We start from the raw sequence: 21,710 nt of genomic DNA, 5'->3' as shown, positions 1-21,710 counted from the left end.
ATGACAAGATTTCCTTTTTTAAAAGACTGATCAATATTGCACAGCATGTATATATCACATTTTCTTTATATAATCATCCATCAATGGACATTTCAGCTATTTCCATATCTTGGCTATTATAAGTAATGCTGCAGTGAACATGGAAGTGCAGATATCTCTTCAAGATCCTGATTTCAATTCCTTTTGGATAAATATCCAGAAATGGGATTACTAGATCATGTGGTAGATCTTTTTTTTTATTTTGTGAGAAATCTCCATACTGCTTTCCATAATAGCTGTACTAATCAATATTACCATCAGGATTACAAGGGTTCCCTTTCCTCCACATCCTGTCAGCATCCTGTCAATAGCCATCCTAACAGGTATGACGTGATACCTCATTGTGGTTTTGATTTTAATTTCCTTCATAATTAGTAATGTTGAGCAACTTTTCATGCGTTTGTATGTCTTCTTTGAAGAAGAAGGTTCTTTGCTTGTTTTCAATTAGGTTTTCTTTTTTTTTTTTTTGCTATTGAGTTGTATTCCTTACATATTTTAGATATTAACCCCTTATCAGATTATGGCTTACAAACATTTTTTTTTTCCATTGCATAAGTTGCTTTTTCATTTTGTGTGTTGTTTCCACTGTGGTGCAGAAACATTCCAGTTTAATGTGATCCTATCTCATTTTTGATTTTGTTGCCTGTGCTTTTGGTGTCATATCTGAAAAATTATTGCCAAGACCAATGTCAAACAGCATTTTCCCAGAGTTTTACAGTTTTAGGTCTTAAGTTCAAGTCTTTAATTCATTTCAAGTTGATTTGTGTTTATGTTGCAAAGAATCCAGTTTCATTCTTTTGCATGTAGATATTCCATTTTCTCAACACCATTTATTAAAGATAATGTTCTTTTCTCATTGTGAATTCTTGCTGCTTTTGTTGAAGATTGATTGATGATATACATGCAGTTTATCTCAGGGCTCTCTATTCTGTTCCATTGGTCTATATGCCTGTTTCCATGCCAGTACCATATTATTTTGATTACTATTGCTTTGTAATATAGTTTGAAATTCAGAAGTGTGGTGATTTCAGCTTTGTTCTTCTTGCTAAAAATTACTTTGGCAGCTTGGGGTCTTTTGCAGTTCCAAATACATTTTAGAATTATTTTTACTATTTCTGTAAAATATCCATGGCATCCTTTCTTGAACAGCTGATGACACAGGATTTCTGGGTACAACTACCAAGTGCCTATCACTTCTCCATTCTTGTTACTGCTAAAAAGAGAAGAAAAGAAAAATCAGTATCCTGTCAGACTCCAAACCATTTTTCCCCTCTTTCAAAGTCAGTTTCTTTATCCCAGAAAAACACTGTAGAGATAACTAATGAGTTGTTTATTTGCTGTTCAGGCTCTGCTACAACTGCTATGACCTGTGAAGGGATATATCTTTGCAAAGCCTGACTGCTTTGCTGCAAAAGGCTGAAGACCACATATTCTCCTGCCTACAGACTAAGCCAGACAACTGATCACCCAGAAAAGATATTTTTCTTTTTCATTTCTTTCTTTTGCCTTCTCCTTTGTTCTTTTGATTTACAGTTCTGTGCTGCTTAATGAACAATACACTTCCCAGCAGCCATAAAGCAAGAAAAATTCAGTTAGGATTATAATCACAATTTCAATTATTTACACATGTTAGAAAATATTGCCATTGGGTTCTCAGAGTTATTTACTCTGGTGTTTTCTTCTATTTGGAAGTGCTAAAATATTAGCTCTATTCATTGCAAACTGGTTGTTTTTAACATGATTCTTCCCCCTCCCTTGACCCTGTCTGAAATCCAATTTATAGTCTGCTAAAGGCCTCATAAGTTTTTTATGGATTATTTCCTGGGGTCACATTAATCTGGCTCCTTGTTACTTTGCACTAATTTCACTTTGCCACAGTAAAGTAACGACATTCGATCTCTCGGGAATTAATCCATAGAGACCTCTTAATGAGGCAAAGCCAGAATGGAGTACATCTACTGTATAATTCTCCCAAGCACAATGGAGAAGAAGGAAGAGGTTGTCCTGCCCTTCTGGGCGATGTAACTTGGAGCTCAAGTCTGGGGAGAGAGCAGAGAAGTGAGCAGAGAGGAGCAGAGAAGATGCCCGGTGAGAGCTGCCAGAAGCCAGGTATGGCCAAGGCTCAGGACTCCTTCTGCTTCCAGTGGGCTAGAGCCAGGACCAGCAAACCAGGTGGAGGAGAGGCCGAGAGAGCAAACAAAACAGCAAAGGAGGATAGATGGGCGGGGGAGACGTCTCTGCTTTCACTGGACATATGTTCTCACAGGACATGACTTCTCTCCTCCAGTCGTCTCGCCCTCAATGCCCACTTCGTATACTCATTACAGGCACTTTTGTCTTCAGTGGAAACTTAAGTGATGAGAAGACAGAGCAAGATTCTGCTCCCCTTTTCTCTTGAGGAGGTCTAGGGTTGTTAGGAGAAGGCAATGGCACCCCACTCCAGTACTCTTGCCTGGAAAATCCCATGGACAGGAGGAGCCTGGTAGGCTGCAGTCCATGGGGTCGCGAAGAGTCGGACACGACTGAGAGACTTCACTTTCATTTTTCACTTTCATGCATTGCATTGGAAATGGAAATGGCAACCCACTCCAGTTTTCTTGCCTTGAGAATCCCAGGGACGGTGGAGCCTGGTGGACTGCCATCCATGGGATCACACAGTCGGACATGACTGAAGCAACTTAGCAGCAGACTTAGTAGCAGGGTTGTTGAGATTTCCTTTTCCAAGAAACAAAAGCAACAAACTCTTGCAAAGTTTTGCAAGGAGTTAAAGCAAAAACTTAACATTTATTTGAGAAGAAAAGAAGAGTTTCTGTCAGATTGTAAACCGAGGATAAGAATGATTTGCAACTATAATTTTTATGATGAATTGATACAGGAAATATAAAACAGTACCGATGAACCTATTTGCAGGGCAGGAATAGAGATGCAGACATAGAGAATGGACTTGTGGACATAGCGGAAGTAGGAAAGGGTGGAACAAATTGAGATAGTAGCATTAAAATACCCACTCCAGTGTTCTTGCCTGGAGAATCCCAGGGACGGGAGAGCCTGGTGGGCTGCTGTCTATGGGGTCGCACAGAGTCAAACACGACTGAAGTGACGCAGCAGCAGCAGCAGCATTGAAATAGATACAGTACAATGTGTAAAATGACTTCCCAAGTGGCTCAGCGGTAAAGAATCTGCCTGTAATGCAGGAGACGCAGGAGACACAGGTTCAATCCCTGGATCATAAAGATCCCCTGGAGAAGGGTATGGCAACCCACTTCAGTATTTTTGACTGGAAAATCCCATGGACAGAGAAGCCTGGCAGGCTACAGTCCACAGGGTCACAAAGAGTCGGACATGAGTGAAGCGACTGACCATGCTGGATGCATCCAAGCGTAAAATAGACAGTGGGGAGTATAGCTTGGTGCTCTGTGATGACCTAGAGGGGTGGGATGGGAGAGCAGGGAGTAGAAGAGAGGTTCAAGAGGGAAGGAATATATGTATATTATGGCTGATTCACATTGTGGTATGGCAGAAACCAACACAACATTATACAGCAATTATCCTTCAATTTAAAAAAAAATTTTAATAAATAAATAAAAATAAAAAGCATTTAAACAGAATATCTGTTGAGGGAATGTAGAGAGAATGCATGTCAAGCCCCTAGCACAGTGACTTGATATGAAAAGGCATCTATAAAGGGCAACTGATATTATTTACATTGCTATTATATTCTTCAAGCAGATTTTTGTCATTTAGCAACAACTGGCCACTAAAAACACCCTTAGGAATAAATTACTTTTTAAAACCGCACATTCATCAAGTGTCTTCTTACTGAATTTTCGTATCAGTCAGGTAAGATGAGCAGGTAGTTTAATTCTGTTTCACAGATAAGGGAACAGGCTATGGAGGTTAAGTGAGTGTGTATTTGCTCAGTCATTAAGTTGTGTCTGGCTCTTTGCAACCCCATGGATCGTAGCCTGGCAGGCTCCTCTGTCCATGGAGTTTTCTAGGCAAGAATACTGGAATAGGATGACATTTCAAAGAGTCAGACACAACTGAGCGACTGAACTGAACTGAACTTCCTACTCCAGGGGATCTTCCTGATACAGGGACTAAACCCATGTCTCCTGCATTGGGAGGCAGATTCTCCACTGAGCCACTTAGGGAAGCCCCATGGAGGTTAAGTAACCAATGGTAAATAGTTGCTCTGGGATGAGAACTAGCCTGCTTCTCTCAGTTCTTTCCTATCTCCTCTCTTCTTAATTATCTTCCTGCCAAATGTAAGGGGCTACCATCTGGGAAAGATCTGAACTTTTCCTGCTGTGTCAGAGACTAAAGGGGAAGTGGCTGGAGTCTGTCTATCAAGATTGAAATATTAGCAAACTCCTTTGGGCCAAAGCATACAAGTCACATGCTCCAAATGACTTTATCAGTAAAAAGAGCTGATACATTGATCTCTATCTATATTACTACCAGATCCAACTCTTAAACTGGAAAGATAAGAAAAGTGTGTTATATCCTGGTACCTTGCTCTCCCCCCACCCACAAAAAATAAACAATATGTAAAGGAAAAATATCAATAACCTCAGAAATGCAGATGACACCACCCTTATGGCAGAAAGTGAAGAACAGCTAAAGAGATTCTTGATGAAGGTGAAAGAGGAGAATGAAAATCTGGCTTAAACTCAATATTCAAAAAACTAAGATCATGGTATCCAGTCCAATCACTTCATGGCAAATAGATGGAGAAACAATGGAAACAGTGACAGACTATTTTCTTGGGCTCCCAAATCACTACAGATGGTGACTGCAGCCATGAAATTAAAAGATGTTTGCTCCTTGGAAGAAAAGCCATGACAAACCTACAGCGTATTGAAAAGCAGAGACATTACTTTACCGACAAAAGTCCATGTAGTCAAAGCTATGGTTTTTCCAGTAGTCATGTATGGGTGTGAGAGCTGGACCATAAAAAATACTGAGCACCAAAGAATTGATGCTTTTGTACTATGGTGTTGGAGAAGACTCTTGAGAATCCCTTGGAGTGCAAGGAGATCACACCAGTCAGTCCTAAAGGAAATCAACCCTGAATATTCACTGGAAGGACTGATGCTGAAGCTGAAACTCCAATACTTTGGCCACCTGATATGAAGAGCCAACTCATAGGAAAAGACCTGATGCTGGGACAGATAGAAGGCAGGAAGAGAAGGGGTCAACAGAGGACGAAATGGTTGGATGGCATCACCGAATCAATGGACATGATTTTGAGGAAGCTCCAGGAGATGGTGAAGGACAGTGAAGCCTGGCATGCTGTAGTCCATGGAGTTGCAAAGAGTCAGACAAGACTGAGTGACTGAGCAACAACAAAGTATCAGTGAACATGAGGCAACACTGGGGAATTGTACTCTGTTGTGCAGATGAAAATTGCAAGTGGTCTGATGATGTTAGCATGAAGCCAGCATACAAGCTGGGAAAATTGCATTGCCCTAATTGTTATCTCAGAAGATAATTTTATTTTGAAGAGACATTAAAAAGGGAAAATATAATTTCTGGACTTTACGGACGAGACAGCTAAATTGTGTGTTATAGATAGATGTGATCAAAATCAGGAGTTCAAATCATTGTGTAACAAAAAAGTTAGTGGCTGACCCTAATATGATAGTAAATTAAAAAGTCATTATAATGATGATAATTTCATATACAGAGTAATCAAGGGCAGTTTTGAGTAATGGTAATTCAATGACTTTTTCTACATCAATAAATCCACTAACATCCTTCAGATAAGATTTAGGCTGGTGCTTAAATTGTGAAACTACATTTAGTGAAGTTTCCATTTGTCCTCAGTTCATCCATCAGTTCTTCCCAAAAGACTTCAATAGCAGAGCATTCATTAATCACTGTTTAATATGTTGGATGCATTACATGATATATTTCCATCTCCCTTTCATTTAGACTTAGTTGCCAATATACTTTCAGACCAAAATTAATTAAAAGAAATCAAGTTCAGTGATTAGGCATTGTTCCTGGCATTTGATCTTGAGTAGTAATGTAATGGAAAGAAAAGTCAGTAACTGATGCATTTTTCTAGCCTTAAATATTTCAAACAAAAACAAAAACTTCTCCTAAAAAACTTCAAGGCATGAAAGTCCTTCATCTGAAAGGAGATTCCCAATTGCCAGAGAGAAAGAGCACTGTAATTTAGGCATGACCAGTTGTAATGCAAACTACAGCAGGAACTAAATTTTTCAATGTGGAACCCTCTGGCACAGAGAAAACACAATAGAAAAATTGAAAATCGGTAGTATCTAGTCAGGGAAGAAGAAATATAAACAAAATGTATTTGGGGGAAATTCAGCCTTACCAGTAGTCAAAGAAATAAAGATCAAACTTTCACTTTCAGATTTTTTAAATCAATAATTGTCAAAATTCTGTCCATAGCAAAGGATCCAGGGCTTGCTGATAAGAATTAAACAGCTTAAACAATTTAAAAAATCAGATAAAATAGGAGATCAACAGTTTTCAGAAACTGGACAACTATTTGGTAAGATAGTCAGGTCTGAGAGAAGGGAAACGTTAAACAAGATAAGCCCTGCAAGTCACCCAGCCTAACACCTGGGGAACACTTATTGACCGCAGCTTAGGGACCGAGGACCCAAACAGAGCCGAGCAGTCTCCTTCAGCTGAGGAAACAGAGTCTGAGATTCAGAGAGCCCAAGGCAGATCGTATTTTGGAGACAAATTCTGGAGAAGGGAGAGCTTCACTGAAAAAACTCTGGACATGGGCAGAGAGTGACCCTGAAGTCTTTGGTTAACTATTGATTAGCACATGTGAGAAAACTATAAAGGCCAAAGAAAGGGAGCAAATAAAACAACTTCAGGGAGAATACAGTATAAAAAGAGTTGCTACTTTCACGAGCCATAACAGAAAGAACTCCTAACACACAGGGCATTCAATAGAGTCCTCAGAGAATATTGTCTCAGGAGTATGGCCAAATGAACCCTAGACCAAAGACTGCTCCAGGTTTCCCTTAACAAAACTGGCAACAAGTAACTGTGTCCTAGAAAGAAGCCCTGAATTGTAATGTTTCAAGTGATTTTAAAAATCCAGCAACTAACAATAGAAAATTCACAAAATCTACTTTAAATCAAAAATAATTTTAAAAGCTATTAGTCATGCAAAGAAACAGAAAAATATGGCTCATTATGAGAAGACATAGCAATCAATAGAAACAGATTCAGAAATGACACACATGATAGACTTAATAAAAATCAAGGGTGCAAAAAAAAAGTCAAGGGTGCTAATCAGCTACAGTAAATGGACTTCTTATGTTTCAAAAAGTAGAGAAAACTTTAACTATGATCAAGATGATGTGGAAAGTATGAAAACATACAAATTGTGGAAATGAAAAACAGCAATATCTGAGATGAAAAATAACCCAAGTGGGATTAACAGCAGATTAGACATGGCATCACCGACTCAATGGGCATGAGTTTGAGTAAACTCCGGGAATTGGTGATGGACAGGGAGGCCTGGCGTGTTGCAGTCCATGGGGTCGCAAAGAGTCAGACACGACTGAGCAACTGAACTGAACTGAACTGAGACATGGCAGAAGTAGATGGTATGGATAGAACAAAAAAAGTATACAACATGAAACACAAGAGAAAAGATATCATGGGGGAAAGGAAAGAATAGAAAACTATGGAACAATATTAAGTGAATTGACATATGTATAACTGGAACCTCAGAAGAAGGAGAGGCAGTAAAATATTTGAAGAAGTAATGGCTAAATCTGATGAAAACTGTAAATTCACAGGTCCGAGAAACTGAGTGACTTCAAGCAAAAGAAACATAAAGAAAGCTGCATCAGTAATAAAAATTTTTTTTACATGACAATAAAAACAAAAGTAAACAAATGGAATCTAATTAAACTTAAAGGCTTGTGTATAGCAAAGGAAGCCATAAACAAAGCAAAAAGACAACCCTAAGAATGGGGGAAAATATTTGCAAATGAAGCAACTGACAGAGGATTAATCTGCAAAATATTCAAACAGCTCATGCAGCTTAACATCAAAAAAACAAACAATCCAATCAAAAAAAGATGGGTGGAAGACCTAACTAGACATTTCTCCAGATAAGACATACATATGGCCAAAAAGCACAGGAAAAATGCCAGCATCACCAATTATTAGAGAAATGCAAATAAAAACTATAATGACTATCACCTCACATTGGTCAGAATGATCATCATAAAAAAAAAAATCTGTAAACAATAAATGCTGGAAAGAGTGTGAAGAAAAGGAAACTCTCCTACACTCTTGGTGGGAATGTAAATTGGTACAGCCCCTATGGAAAACAGTATGGAGATTCCTTTAAAAACTAGGAATAAAACTACCATATGACCCAACAATCCCTTTAATGGCATATACCCTGAGGAAACCATAACTGAAAAAGACACATGTACCCCAATGTTCATAGCAGCACTGTTTACAATAGCTAGGACATGGAAGCAACATAGGTGTCCTAGATGAATGGAAAAACAAGATGTGGTACAGATATACAATAGAATATTACTCAGCCAAGAAAAAAGAACAAAATAATGCCACTTGCAGCAACATGGATGGGCCTAAAGAATATTATGCTTAGTGAAATAAGTCATACACATATATATACTACTATACATAACACAGATAACTAACAAAAAAAAAAGAAAGAAGTCAAAGACAGATACTGAATATTATCATTTATATGTGGAATCTAAAGAGTAATACAAATGAGTGCAAAACTGTAACAGACTCACAAATATAGAAAATAAACCTGTGGTTTCCAAAGGGGAAAAGGAAGGGGGAGGGACAAATTAGGGGTTTTGGTTTAACAGATACAAACTACCAAATATAAAATAGATAAGCAACAAGGGTATACTGTATAGAAGAGGGAATTAAAGCGACTATTTTCTAGCCTAAATGGAGTATATAGCCTAAAATGGAGTATAATGTACCAAATACTGAATCACTATGCTGTACTCCTGAAACTAACTTGTAAATCAACTGTAGTTCAAGTACACAAATAAATAAATATTTATATTTTTTGAAAAGCATGGAATGGAACATGGAGCAGTGTTGTGAAATTCCAGCTAGAAAACAGTCCATAACAGGCTGATTGAAGAGAATGTGACTGTAGGAAGAATCACTACAGTGAAGATCACATCGAAATCAACTTTAATAACACCAAGTAAAAGTCTCCAGAGATGATTTCTGCCAAGACAGAAATCAAAAATCACATCCCATTGAAGTCCCTTCAGCATTTTTTGCTGAGCCTTCTTCTGAGGGTGGCACCGGGTGAGGCCTGTGAAGTAGGCATGTGTCACCAGAGCCTAGCTGTCTGCTCCAGAAACCCTTCTGTTCAACTGGGAGGATTGTCAAGACCACCCTTGAGTCCCAGCCTCCTACACCCATGTTTCCAGAGCCCTGAAGTCACTCTCAATAATCGGAGTGAGATCACTCAATATCCTTCATGCCCACATGGATGAAAGTCATGGCACAAGAGTCACGGAGCCCAGTGTGTCTCTACAGATTTGTAGCATCTGGCCTACATCTGGGCCCCCTCGGGAGAGGGTTGCTGATCGCCAGAATGCTTTTCTTCTCGGAGCCGCCTTCTCCAGCCCATCATGCCTCCAGTTCTTGCTCCTCTTTGTGGAAACATTTCTTTTTCTGTGGAAGCACATTACCGAGGAGATTCAGAAAAAAAATAAAAAATAAAAACTTTTTCATTTCAAACAGGATATCCTCGATGGCTCAGCAGGTGAAGAATCAGCCTGCCATGCAGAAGACATAGGAGGCATGAGTTTGGTCCCTGGGTCAGGAAGATCCCCTGGAAAAGGAAATGGTTACCCACTCCAGTATTCTTGCCTGGAGAATTCCATGGACAGAGGAGCCTGGTGGCCTACTGCCCAAAGCATCGGAAAGAGTCAGATACGACTAAGCACGCAAACACAGCACAGCAGAAAACATAGACTTCTGCCACAAACGCTCATTCAGTGCCTCTTAGACAAAGAGGGGCCACCGAGAACAATACTTGCTTCCACCTGTTGAGCTCTTACTGAGCACCGAGCACTGGGTCTATATATGATTTAATCCGCACAACACCACCTTGAAGCAGGCATTGCTATCTTCTCTTTGAAGATGTAGAAATTAAGACTGGAAGAATGATAATTTGCCAAAGTTCTCACAGCTTATAAACACCAGAGTGAGGATTCCAACTCATGTCTATCTGACTCCACTAGCCTGAGGCCTTCCGACAGATAATGTTTTACTCCTGGATCCCTTGACATCTCTCTCTCTTTAAAAAAGTCAAACTGTTAAGTGTAAGATTGAACCATGTATATAGTCTGTAATGGAACTCAGGTGCCTTAAACAACAACTATACCCTCCAAATTTCTCCAGAAAAGTATTCAGTGTATATTTGTTACCAGAAGCCAGAAGTCATGACAGCCAAGTTATCTGGAAGTAAAGGACTCAGATTGGGTTAGAGAAGTTCATTTGTGGCTCAACTGACACATTTGCACTTCTGTAAACCCGAGGGTTTCTTCTCATTTATCCACACCTGTACAAGTGCTGATGCTTCCCATCTGAGTTACTGTTAGTGCTGGAAATACACCCAGACAGCTATCAGTAATCTAAACATGAATCCTACTGGCAGAGTACAGGAAAGCACGTTAGAATAAATGATTTTGTGGAGAACAGACTTGGGTTCAAATCCCAGCTGTGCCACTTACTAGACATGCTCCCCCTGGGTAAGTCACAGCTCTCCACACCTCAGTTTTCCTATTTGTGAAATGAGGATAGCAGGGCCTCACAGGGGTGTAACGAGGACAATGAGGTAATGTGTGTAAATCTCTTCACACAGTGGCACATAGGGAGCCATCAACAAATGTTAGCTATTAGTGCCATTACCACATAGCCCAGGACACAAGTGGCGATTAAAGCCAAGGGCAAACAATGCAGACTGGAGCAATAAGCCCTTTCACTCCCTGTGAACCTGCAGAGAGATCTTAGCAGAAACGGAGGAGAAGCTGGGCCGCACAGAGGGGAGACTCGTCGCCAGCACCTCTGAAATGTTTCCAGACATCCCCAGGTGTTGTACCCCAACTCGCCATAGCCTGTCACACTGGGCTTCTCTCTTGCCCTGGCCCCTGCCTCCCTTTCAGTGGGCCCTCCAGCAGGAGAAGACTGAGATGATCCGTGAAGATAATTCCCTGGGATAAGAAAAGAAAATACTAGGACTCCCATGTATATTTTTATGGGTTTTTTAAAAACTTATATTTAAAAATAACTATAGGACTTCCGTGGTGGTCCAGTGGTTAAGAATCCACCTGCCAATGCAAGGGACACGGGTTTGATCCTTGGTCCAGGGAGATTCCACATGCCATGGGGCAATTAAATCGTGCGCTACAACTACCGAGCCCCAAGAACCTAGAACCTAGAACCTGTGCTCTGCAACAAGAGAAGCCACTGCAGTGAGGAGCCATGCAGCACAAGGAAGAGTAGCCCCCACTTGCTGAAGCCAGAGAAAGCCTGTGTGTGGCAACAAAGACCCAGAGCAGCCAGAAATGAATAAATACATGGTTTAAAAAGAAATAACTTTAAAAATTAATTGTATTCATATTTGTACTGAATCGAGACATACACATATAAATATATTTGGGATATATCCTCACTATTTTTTAACTAACAAGGAGTGAAGTCTGATAAAAAGAAAAGTGAGGATGAGTGTTCTATCCAGCTGTTAAAGGTCAAGTGCCTGGCACACATCACTTGGTCCACAAGGGTCAAGTCGGTGAGCACCATCTCAGGGCTATCCACTGATCATTTGCTGAAAGTGAAGTGAATGTGTTAGTCGCCCGGTCATGTCCAACTCTTTGTGACCCCATGGACTATAACCCACCAGGCTGCTCTGTGCATGGAATTCTCCAGGCAAGAACACTGGAGTGGATTGCCATTCTCTTCTCCAGGGGATCTTCCCAAGCCAGGGGCCGAACCAGGGTCTCCTGAACTGCAGGCAGATTCTTTACTCTCTGAGCCACCAGGGAAGCCCCTAAGTGCCAGCTAATGTGTTACCTTTAGAAGTCAGCAGAGTTCGAACCCAAGTTATCAAGGCAGCTTGGGCTGGACTCTGGACTGGGAGTCAGAATACTTGGGTTCAAATCCTGCCTCTGCTTTTTCTTTTGTGATGTCATTGGGTAAGTCATTTAATTCTGAGAATGTTTCCTCATTTCTTTCTAGATGAATAATACAAACCTCAAAGGGTTGTTGTGACTCTGAGATGATGTCTCTCCAAGTGGTTCAATGGCAGTTGAATCTAAACCATTCATCTCTCAGCAGCTGAGGTGAGAGTAGCAATGATGGACGGGTTAATGCTAGTTGATCGTCTGCTCTGTGGAAGAGCAGGAGAACTATTATGTGTCATGCTGGATGGGAAAATCAATACAAGGAAGAATTTGGGGAACAGAACTAAAAATCTGCACTGCCTTGTCAAATATTGGATTCCCCGTCACAGACATGGTCAAGCTGAGGCTCTATGTCTAGAGGTTTTGTAAAGCAAACTTGTTTCGAGTGAGAAGTTTGGTGTAGGCAACTTTTACTAAAGTTTTATCACTCTAAGCCAAATAAAATTAGAACTTCTTAAAGAGCAACATGATCGCAAGCAATATTAGGCCCTCTAGCAGGTCAACAGAGAGAAGATGATTATTTGCACACAAGAGTAGCTTTTGATATACTTCGAATCATACATCTTCTAACTCTTCCACACTAGACCTACCTCCCAGCAGCCCCTCAAATCCCTGCCATATAAAGTAAGCCATTGAATAATTCACTTAGCCTAGTGTCTGAGACCATTTGATTTATCTCTATTTATAAAAATGTTGTCCTGGAAAGATGCTGAAGAGAAATAAATCACATCAGTGTCAAAACTATAAAGAACTCATTCACAAATATTTTATCTTTAGCCTAAACTTACCTTCCAGGGCCAGACTCATAGAGTCAATCTACAACTTACCATCTAACTTCAACACTTCCTAAAATAAACTTATCCTGTTTCCTTTACTCCTGCCTTCCGGACTTCCTTGTCTTGATGAATGAAACCATCATCCATCCTTTAGCCCCATTCAGAAACTGGAGTCATCCTTGCCCCCACTTCATCCCTCCCTCCCCATATCCTGTCATTTTCACATTCTAAATATCTCTTGAATGCATCTGCTCCTTTCCCCTCTCTTCCACTACTTACTACTTTCTTTAAAAAAAGAAAAGAAAAGCTTTTAATTTTGTACTAGGCTATAGCCAATTAACAATGTTGTGATAGTTTCAGGTGGACAGCAGAGGGATTCAGTCATACTTACACATGTATCCATCCTCCCCCAAACGCCCCTCCCATCCAGGCTGCCACATAACAATGAGCAGAGTACCCTGTGCTATACAGTAGGTCCTTGTTTGTTACCCATTTTAAATACAGAAGTGTGTACATATCCATCCCAAACTCCCTAAGTATCTATACCCTCATCCTTCCCTCCCATCCCCTCCACCCCCCACCAACCCCCTGCCAACCATAAGTTCATTCTCTAAGTCTGCACCACTTACGACTTTAGAACAAGCTTCCATTACCTGTTGCCTGGACTATTGCAGTAGTCTCCCATGATCTTCCTCATCCAATCTTGCCCCCACCCATTGCTCACTACTTGGCCTTCCCAATAATCCTAAAACAAAGCTCAAAATGAACCATAATTTCCCATGTGTCTGGCTCTTAACTCGGCAGTCACCCCATCTCCTTCCTTCTCCCCCGCCCTCTTCACTTCAGTCACATTGACCCTTTGTCTGATTTTCATACTCTCACACTTCCATGCATCACAGGATATTTTCTCAACCTTCTCTCTGCCAGGAAGACCATTCCCTCCTTTATGGGCCTTCTTAGGTCCTACTCATCCTTCCTAAGGGTCACTTAAGAAGGATCCTCATTTCTTCAAGGAAACCTTCTGTTACCTCTTGGATCAGCTCAAATGTGCCTATTTTGTTCTCTTAGGGCAATAATTAGCACTTATTACAGATAAAGATGTATATTCTTGTGTGATTATTGTTATTAGTATGTATTTCCCCCAATAAATTATAAGACACAAGAGGGCAAGTACGGTGACATTTTTGCCCACAACCGGGTCCCAGAATGTGCCTGGGACATAAGAGATCCTCACTGAATATCTGGTTGATAACTAAACAAATCAGTAACAAAGAATGAAACCAAGAATAAACGTTCTATGTTCTCATGCAAGTCTCTTCATATCTCCTGCCCTGATTTTCTCTCTGTGAAATTCGAAGACAGGAGAAGCAGATAAGAAATGAACAGAGGACTTTTTTGGTGGTCGAGTGAGTAAAGAACCTGCCTGCCAGGGTAGGGGACATAGGTTTGATCCCTAGTCCGGGAAGATCCACATGCGTTGGAGCAACTAAGCCTGTGCATGACAACTACTAAGCCCATGCTCTAGAGCCCGAGAGCTGCAAATACCAAATCCAAGGGCTGCAGCTGCCAAAGCCTTTGCTCCTAGAGCCTGTGCTCCACAGCAAGAGAAAGCAACGCAATGAGAAGTCTGGGCACTGAAATTGGAGAGCAGCCCGTGATCATCGCAACTAGAGAAAGCATGCTCACAGAAATGAAGACCTGGTGCAGCCAAAAATAAGTGAAATAAAAATTTTAAAACAGTGTGATAAATGAATCAGACCTTTAGAACTTAAAAAAAAAAAAAAATGAACAGGAGAGGGAGTCACAAAGCATCTAGAATCTCCAGCGGTTCATATTCTTTTGTTCCAAGATGTGAAATTCTAAAAACACGAATGGCATCGAAGATCCAATTAAAAAAAAAGAAAGTTGTGCTCCTGCCGAGCTCACAAATACATGCTGCTTTTCCCCACAGATAGAACAAGCAGATGCTGTCTGCAGGGCTCGGAGCACATCTGTGCGGGTAAGGCCGAAGTACTGGGGTGTCCTGGGAAAGAACTGACTTTCATGTGAGCTCTCTGGTGTGCACATGCTCTCCCGTTCTTTCCAGAGAACTCTGAAATGGCCACTCTTAGAGAGTCCAGGTTGTGGTTTTGAATGTGTTCTTCCAGTTCACCTTCCGGTCTCGTAGTTGAGAAGTATCATGTGTAAGGGGGAAGAAAAAGTTTTCAAGCAATCATTGCTTGCTGGAGGGTGTCTCTCCTCCCTGCCACCCTCCCCTTCTGAAGCTCTCGCATTTGAGTGTTGTCAAGTTATCAGGCAGTAACTAATCAAAACAAAGGGAATATGAGAAATGACTAAAAGTTTCATGCCAAGAATGAAAATCGCCTGAAGGAGGTGGTGGCACCAGCCAGTCAAAAGACTCTACTTCCTTTCTGAGAAAATAAGACTTTTTGACTTACAGTATTTTCTCCTAAAGATTTCCAGATCTTTTTCTTTCAAGTATGTAAGAGGTTAACTGATAAGAAGTTTTCTTAAGCAAGGTGGACACACTCAGGCCTGTGATGTCCTTTTTTAAATCAAGGCAGTAGCTGAAATAAATTGAAAGTGATTTCTTTATTCCCACAGGAGACAATGCTAAGAAAAGAGGTGGGAATGGGAATTATTTGCTTTGGGAGTCCCAGCCTGGCCACAGAGCAGTTTAATCTAATTTGCATATGAGGCTGGGAGTTCCAGGAACTGTGTTCCCAAGAGGCTCCTACAACCCCACCCCTATTTCCACCACTGACCATGTGCTGCTTTTTATGGTAACTGGACATTAAGCTTCATAAAAGCAGCAAAGTTCAGCTAATCACTTAGAAAACCAGACGAGTGAATATACCACTCTAAAGCAGTGACGTCTTCAGGAACCTTTGGTAGTTACTGAAACAAACAAGGGGATACTGTATCTACTGACAGTTAAGCCAAAAGAGAAAAAATAAGTTCATGTTTCCTCCTCAATATATTTTTCTCCATTCAGACTTCAGACAACTTCACCCTACCACACCCAGCTACTTGTGACTGGTTCCAGAGAGTGACACCAGCTGATGAAAGATGACATTCTTGCAACTCTTTCCCGCCAAAGACTCATGGTGAGATGGCCCTTCTCCAGTAGACTATACACTTCATCATTTGTGTCCGTCTTTCAGTCCCGGGAGAGACAAACTCCAAAGGGGAAATCACCCTTCGGAGGGAGCTCTGGGTCAGACTTTGGGAAGTGGAAGCAGGGATGTGCAGATCAGCTTGGACTGCTGGCCACCCCCTCGGAAGCTGAGTCACTGACCTGGCCAATTCATTTAATCGCTTGGAAAGTGGTTAGGCTGAACAAGACATGTAGTGATTAGTAATTCAGCCTGGTGTCAGAGCTTCGTGTTTTTCACTGTCAGACGCCAACTGCAGCTCTTCTCTTGGAATCAACAGGAAGTGAGAATTGCAAGCCAAATTTGACACCACTTGACGTAACCAGGGATGGACATTGGCCCTGATTCCTCTACCCAATAACACACAGATTTTAAGTGAGTCCTTCTAATGAAACACATCAACCTAATATCAAGGGCAGGCTAAGGCATTAAGAATTGAAGAAAACCAATTTTGATAACTCAGACTTAATCCTTTCTTCTTATCTGACTTTCATTTAATAACAAAATAAATTTCAAAAAATTTTTTAATTCCCATATAGATCTGAAGATGGTATGAATAAAAATAAAATAATATTTATTAAATAACTATTCACACTAATTGGGAAAAATTGTGATTGAGAAAAACACAAAATCTACTTTCCAGGTTAATTTTTTTCATGGTGATACATTTGTGAAATATCCTAAACTGGGCAGAGTAAGACATAGCCACGTAGTCAAAAGTAAAACAAACAGACTTTTTATGAAACATTTCCTATTTCTGGTTACAATTACAGTTGTGATGATTGATTCATGTTCAGCAATTTCCAACTATAGTTGTGGGACTAGCAATAAGAATTTAAATTTGATCATTTTACAAGGACTGTTTCATAAAAGAAAGTAATATGTGTATGTCTTTGCACTCACTCCTGTTCTTTCTCCATTTTCTGTCTTGACTCTGCAATCCATTCCATACCTAGTCCCCAGATTACTTTTCCTAAAATATCACTGCTGTGCTTGAAATTGGTTGAAACCTGACCACATGTCAGTGGTCACTTAGCTAAACACAGATGAGAAAAGGTAAACATGATGGTTTTACCCTTGAAAAGTTCATAGTCAGTGATACTCCTCTAGTCAAATTCTCCTGGTTCTTTACAGGACTATGAGTTCTTTACAGGCTCAAGTTCAAATTTTAACCTGATAGTTAACCTGAACTCCTAAATTCAGGCCTTTCCAGAGTTATCTTCTCCTAGACTGTCCACACTCAAGCCCAGACCCCTGCCTCTCCGCCTCATAGTCTAAAATGCCCCTTCCTTTACATATCCAAAATTCCCACAGAGCCTAACTCACTTAACTTTCAAAAGGTCGTGTCTGACCACTCTACCTTTTCCTGAATTCCAATTACTTAGATTATCTTTATCAATTTCAGCCTGACACTATCCCATATACCCTGTCCCGACCAAAATCAACTCTAAATACATAAATACACGCATACATATGAACCTATGTATATACTTACCTGGGTATTAAAGCAAAGGGAGCTGGACTTGGGACATTCATCCCGTAACGGCAACGCGGACACAGGCTCCATTGGTGTAAGGAGGCTGGGATGATTATTTTACAAACACAGGAGTGGGAAGGGGGTTGCAAGCCATGTTACTAGGAGGAATATGAATTTCTTGTGTAACTCAGATAGGATGGTCTTTAGAAGAAAAAGTAATTATTACCACAGGAAGTTTTATTTCAGACTCAATGAGAAAACAGGGGCTCCCTGAAATCGAAGATCGTGCTCTTTCCCCACATCCCTCTGCAAAGCTTCAGAGTGCCTCCTTCCTACTCCCTGTTCCTGACCGTCCACCACCCACACCCCCACCTCACCCCAGAGAGACACCAAACATTAGCACCTGCCCTTTCCTAGAGTCAACAAAGATTGAGTGGGAGGAACAGTCTAGCAGGGCTTCCTTTTCTGTAGGGATGTGGGGTATATATCCTAAGGAAAAAGGATATCACAAGGTGGAAGAATAATAAATAGGTATTCTTAGAGCAAAGGAAGAAGAGAGCAGGAGCTTGGGGCGTGTCCATGTAGAAAACCCTCGGATCCTAGACGATGTGGCCCCGTCTCTTCGTGTGGAACAAAGGACTACATTGGCTCACCCAGTTCCTAATTCTTACCTTTCCTCCTCATGATGTATGACTCTGAGGCAATTAGTTACCCAACTTCAGGAGGAAAAAAAAAAGACCAGTAATCACAAATGTGGAATGAACCACCAGGGGTTATCCCAATACTTCACTGCACATTATAATAAACTATTGGGAACAACATCCTTGACGATGACTAGGAATCTAGGAAACTCTAAAGCTGAACAGCACCCTGCTCCCCAGCCCCTATCCCAGCTTCCACCATCTCCAGCAGACATTCTGAGGGCCCAGGTATTGCCAGCACTGAGGGAGAAAATACCGCCTTAGACTGAGAGAAAAGTAGGACATTAGAAGAAGCCTTCCTTTGACAGCCTTTTCCCTGTGTCTCTCCACTTGACCGCTGATGTTTCAATCACAATTTAAGCTCTGTTTTCATGTGATGAGTCATCTTCAGTCTTACCAGTTATTGTGTCAAAATAGTTTCTTAAAATATGTCTGAATAAGTGTCACATTGGGAGAAAGTGCTCCTGGGCAGCTTCTCCATCCCTGTGACATTTCTACCTGTGGATCACACAGAAGGCCAGCATGACCTTGCAATAATTTTAATTTCTTCTTTCTAGGTTCCCCACAACTTTGAAGCCAACTGTCATTCGTCTTGGTTACACAAACCCCACAGTATCAGGCATGGCATGCATCACTACTCACTGTCTTGGTCATCGATGTCTGCTACAGTCATTTACTGTATGTACCAGGATTCATTCACTGTATCCTTATCACTTTCTTTATTTGTCAAACAAATAGTAATAACACATTCCCACAACCTTAGACTTGTAAAGATTAAATGAGTTGGTATGACCTTGTGTGTTAACACTAGGCATTGGAAAACTTTTCTGTAAAGGACCCAGTAGAAATATGTTTAAATTTTACAAGTCATTCAGTTTCTGTCTCAGTACTCACCTCTGTCATTGTAGAACAAAATCAGCCCCTAAGCAGATAAACATGAGTGTGTTCCAATAAAACTTTATTTATAAAGAGAGGTGGTAAACTGAATTTGTCCTATAGGTGATATTTTGATGGCTGGATGGGAGGATGTGTTTGATAAATTTGGAGTGATCACACTTGCTGCCTGGTCAACGCTGGCAGTTCTTTGCATTCCCATCTGTTTCTTTTATTTCTAGTAACATCTGGAATTGAATTCTGGATACCCTAACTTACCCATCATCACCGTGGCCACTGATGCAGAAAGGAAATGCAGGAGGGTTCTCATCTTCCTTATACGTGCATATCATCTAGTGGTAGAAAAGTGTAATTGCAATTTTTTTTTTTCACATCCTGGGCCTTGATAAAGTACATCCTTGGTCAGAGGGCCGCTTCCTCAGTCTGCCCACAGTGGGCATCTACAACTGGACTAAAGGACCTGTCCGATCCACTTGGCTTTGAGGAAATTTCTAACAGGCCTTTGATAGGCATTCTTACAACTCAGAGCTCGACGGTGACAATCCAGAAGTGTGCACTGAGGGGATAAAAAGATTACTTACTGGGTGAAGATATCATGAAAATACAATGTCTTTGACTTCAGGGAAATGACTAAATTTAGATTTGTGCTGTTTTTCAATTTTTCCCTAACTTTTCCTCTGAGTATCATAATTTGGATAATATTCAAAAGTGAGAAGGTAAGGAATTGAGTCATCATTACCAATGCTTCCTTTCATATGATACATATGTGATATAGATCCCGGTAGTTTCCTGACCATATTTAATGTACACGCGTGCATGCTCAGTCCCTTCAGTCATGTCCGACTCTTTGTAACCGTTTGGACTGTAGCCTGCCAGGCTTGTCTGTCCATGGGATTCTCCAGGCAAGAATACTGGAGTGGGTTGCTATGCCCTCCTACAGGGGATCTTCTGGACCCAGGATCCAACCCGCATCTCTTGTGTCTCCCGCATTGGCAGGCAGGTTCTTTACCACTAGCACCACCTGGGAAACCCCTTAATGTGAAACAGATCTAAATATTTATGAATTTGTTACTATTCATTAACTGAGTAATTAATATGTTTCTATTATGTTACCATTTCTATGATCTTTTCCATACACACCCCCCCCCAAAGGCAAAACTTGGACGTTTGTCAGATTGAGATATATATAAATAAAATTATGAACCTCTTGTTGAAGTCAACAAAAAAAAACTAAGAAATAAACTATTGTTTATTCCACTAACTGTCTGTGTATTTAATAATGCTAACAAATACCTTGGAGAAACAATACAGAATAGGTATGTTTTTATCTTAAATTAGCCTTCACTAGAGTATTGAATGAACCCTTATCATAAGGTGGAGGCAGTTGCTTGAATCCAGGTCATATTTCTCTTTACGTCCTTCATGGATACCATCTATAGATCACTGCCTCATTATCTTCCACACTACGTTTACTACTGCCCCAGATCATTGCCAATAACACTAACCACTGAGAATTCTGTCTCTCTCTCTGCAACTGTGCAGAGATTAGAACTTAATAGCATCTTCATAAAAACCATCATTCTAGAACTCAGGCTCTTCATTATTAATATTTTTGTGGAAAGCCTCTCCACCAGCATATTCTCTGGGAAAATTTTTGATACATGGATCCCTGAGGATGACTTTATTATTATTATCAGTATTACAGTACATATTAAGATTGCTTGTTATTGTGGTGAACCAATGATATTAGCAGACCCTTTTTTGGGGGGGAGGGTGGGAGAGCAGAGAAAGATTGATTGCAGAGTCATGCAAGGAGACAAGTGGCTTATGCCCTAAAAAGTCTTGTGCTCCCTGAAGGGTTTTAGCAAAGCATTTTTTTAACTTTTTATTTTGCATTGGAGTACAGCCAATTAACAATGTTGTGACGGTTTCAGATGAACAGTTAAGGGACTCAGCCATACATGTATCCATTATCCATTCAGTATACATGTATCCAGTATACATGTATCCATTCTACCTCAAACTCTCCTCCTATCCTGGCTGCCACAAAACATTGAGTAGAGTTCACTGTGCTATACAGTAGGGCTTTGTTAGTTATCCATTTTAAATATAGCAGGGTGTACATGTCCATTCCAAACTCCCTAACTATCCCTTTCCTCCATCCTTGCCCATCCCCAGCCCCACCCCACAGCAACCATAAGTTTGTTCTCTAAGTCTCAGCAGACACATTTTTTTACATGCCATGTATTAATAGTGAGAAAAAAGAAATTCTTCCAGCTTTATATTTTCTCGATGTGTCTCCCTCTCTAAATAGAATTCATTTATGGACAGTTGATGAGTTACCTTATAAAAAGAACTCTGACTTCTGATAGCTTGATTTTTCCCCCCCTGAAATTAGTAAGAAATCACTGGGCTTGAATCCCACAAGCAAGTTCACATCCCAGTGCATATCACATCAA

At 40.6% G+C, this 21,710-nt stretch overlaps 2 long non-coding RNA genes across 2 annotated transcripts; one reads left to right on the top strand and one right to left on the bottom strand.

Moving 5' to 3' along the window:
• Window positions 1–515: 515 nt before the first annotated feature.
• LOC122679566 lies at window positions 516–18,646 on the bottom strand. The gene is made up of 3 exons (XR_006336437.1): window positions 18,328–18,646; window positions 17,675–17,857; window positions 516–1,252 (listed from the first exon to the last, which is right to left on the bottom strand). It is a non-coding gene; the product is annotated as an uncharacterized LOC122679566 (long non-coding RNA).
• LOC122679567 lies at window positions 12,314–19,230 on the top strand. Its single transcript, XR_006336438.1, has 3 exons — window positions 12,314–12,407; window positions 16,020–16,131; window positions 18,915–19,230. It is a non-coding gene; the product is annotated as an uncharacterized LOC122679567 (long non-coding RNA).
• The last annotated feature ends 2,480 nt before the right edge of the window (window positions 19,231–21,710 follow it).

Source organism: Cervus elaphus, chromosome 21, assembly GCF_910594005.1.
Source record: "Cervus elaphus chromosome 21, mCerEla1.1, whole genome shotgun sequence".
NCBI lineage: Eukaryota > Metazoa > Chordata > Mammalia > Artiodactyla > Cervidae > Cervus > Cervus elaphus.
The sequence above is the reverse complement of the archived record's forward strand: the minus strand, read 5'-3'. Positions and strand labels throughout refer to the sequence as shown.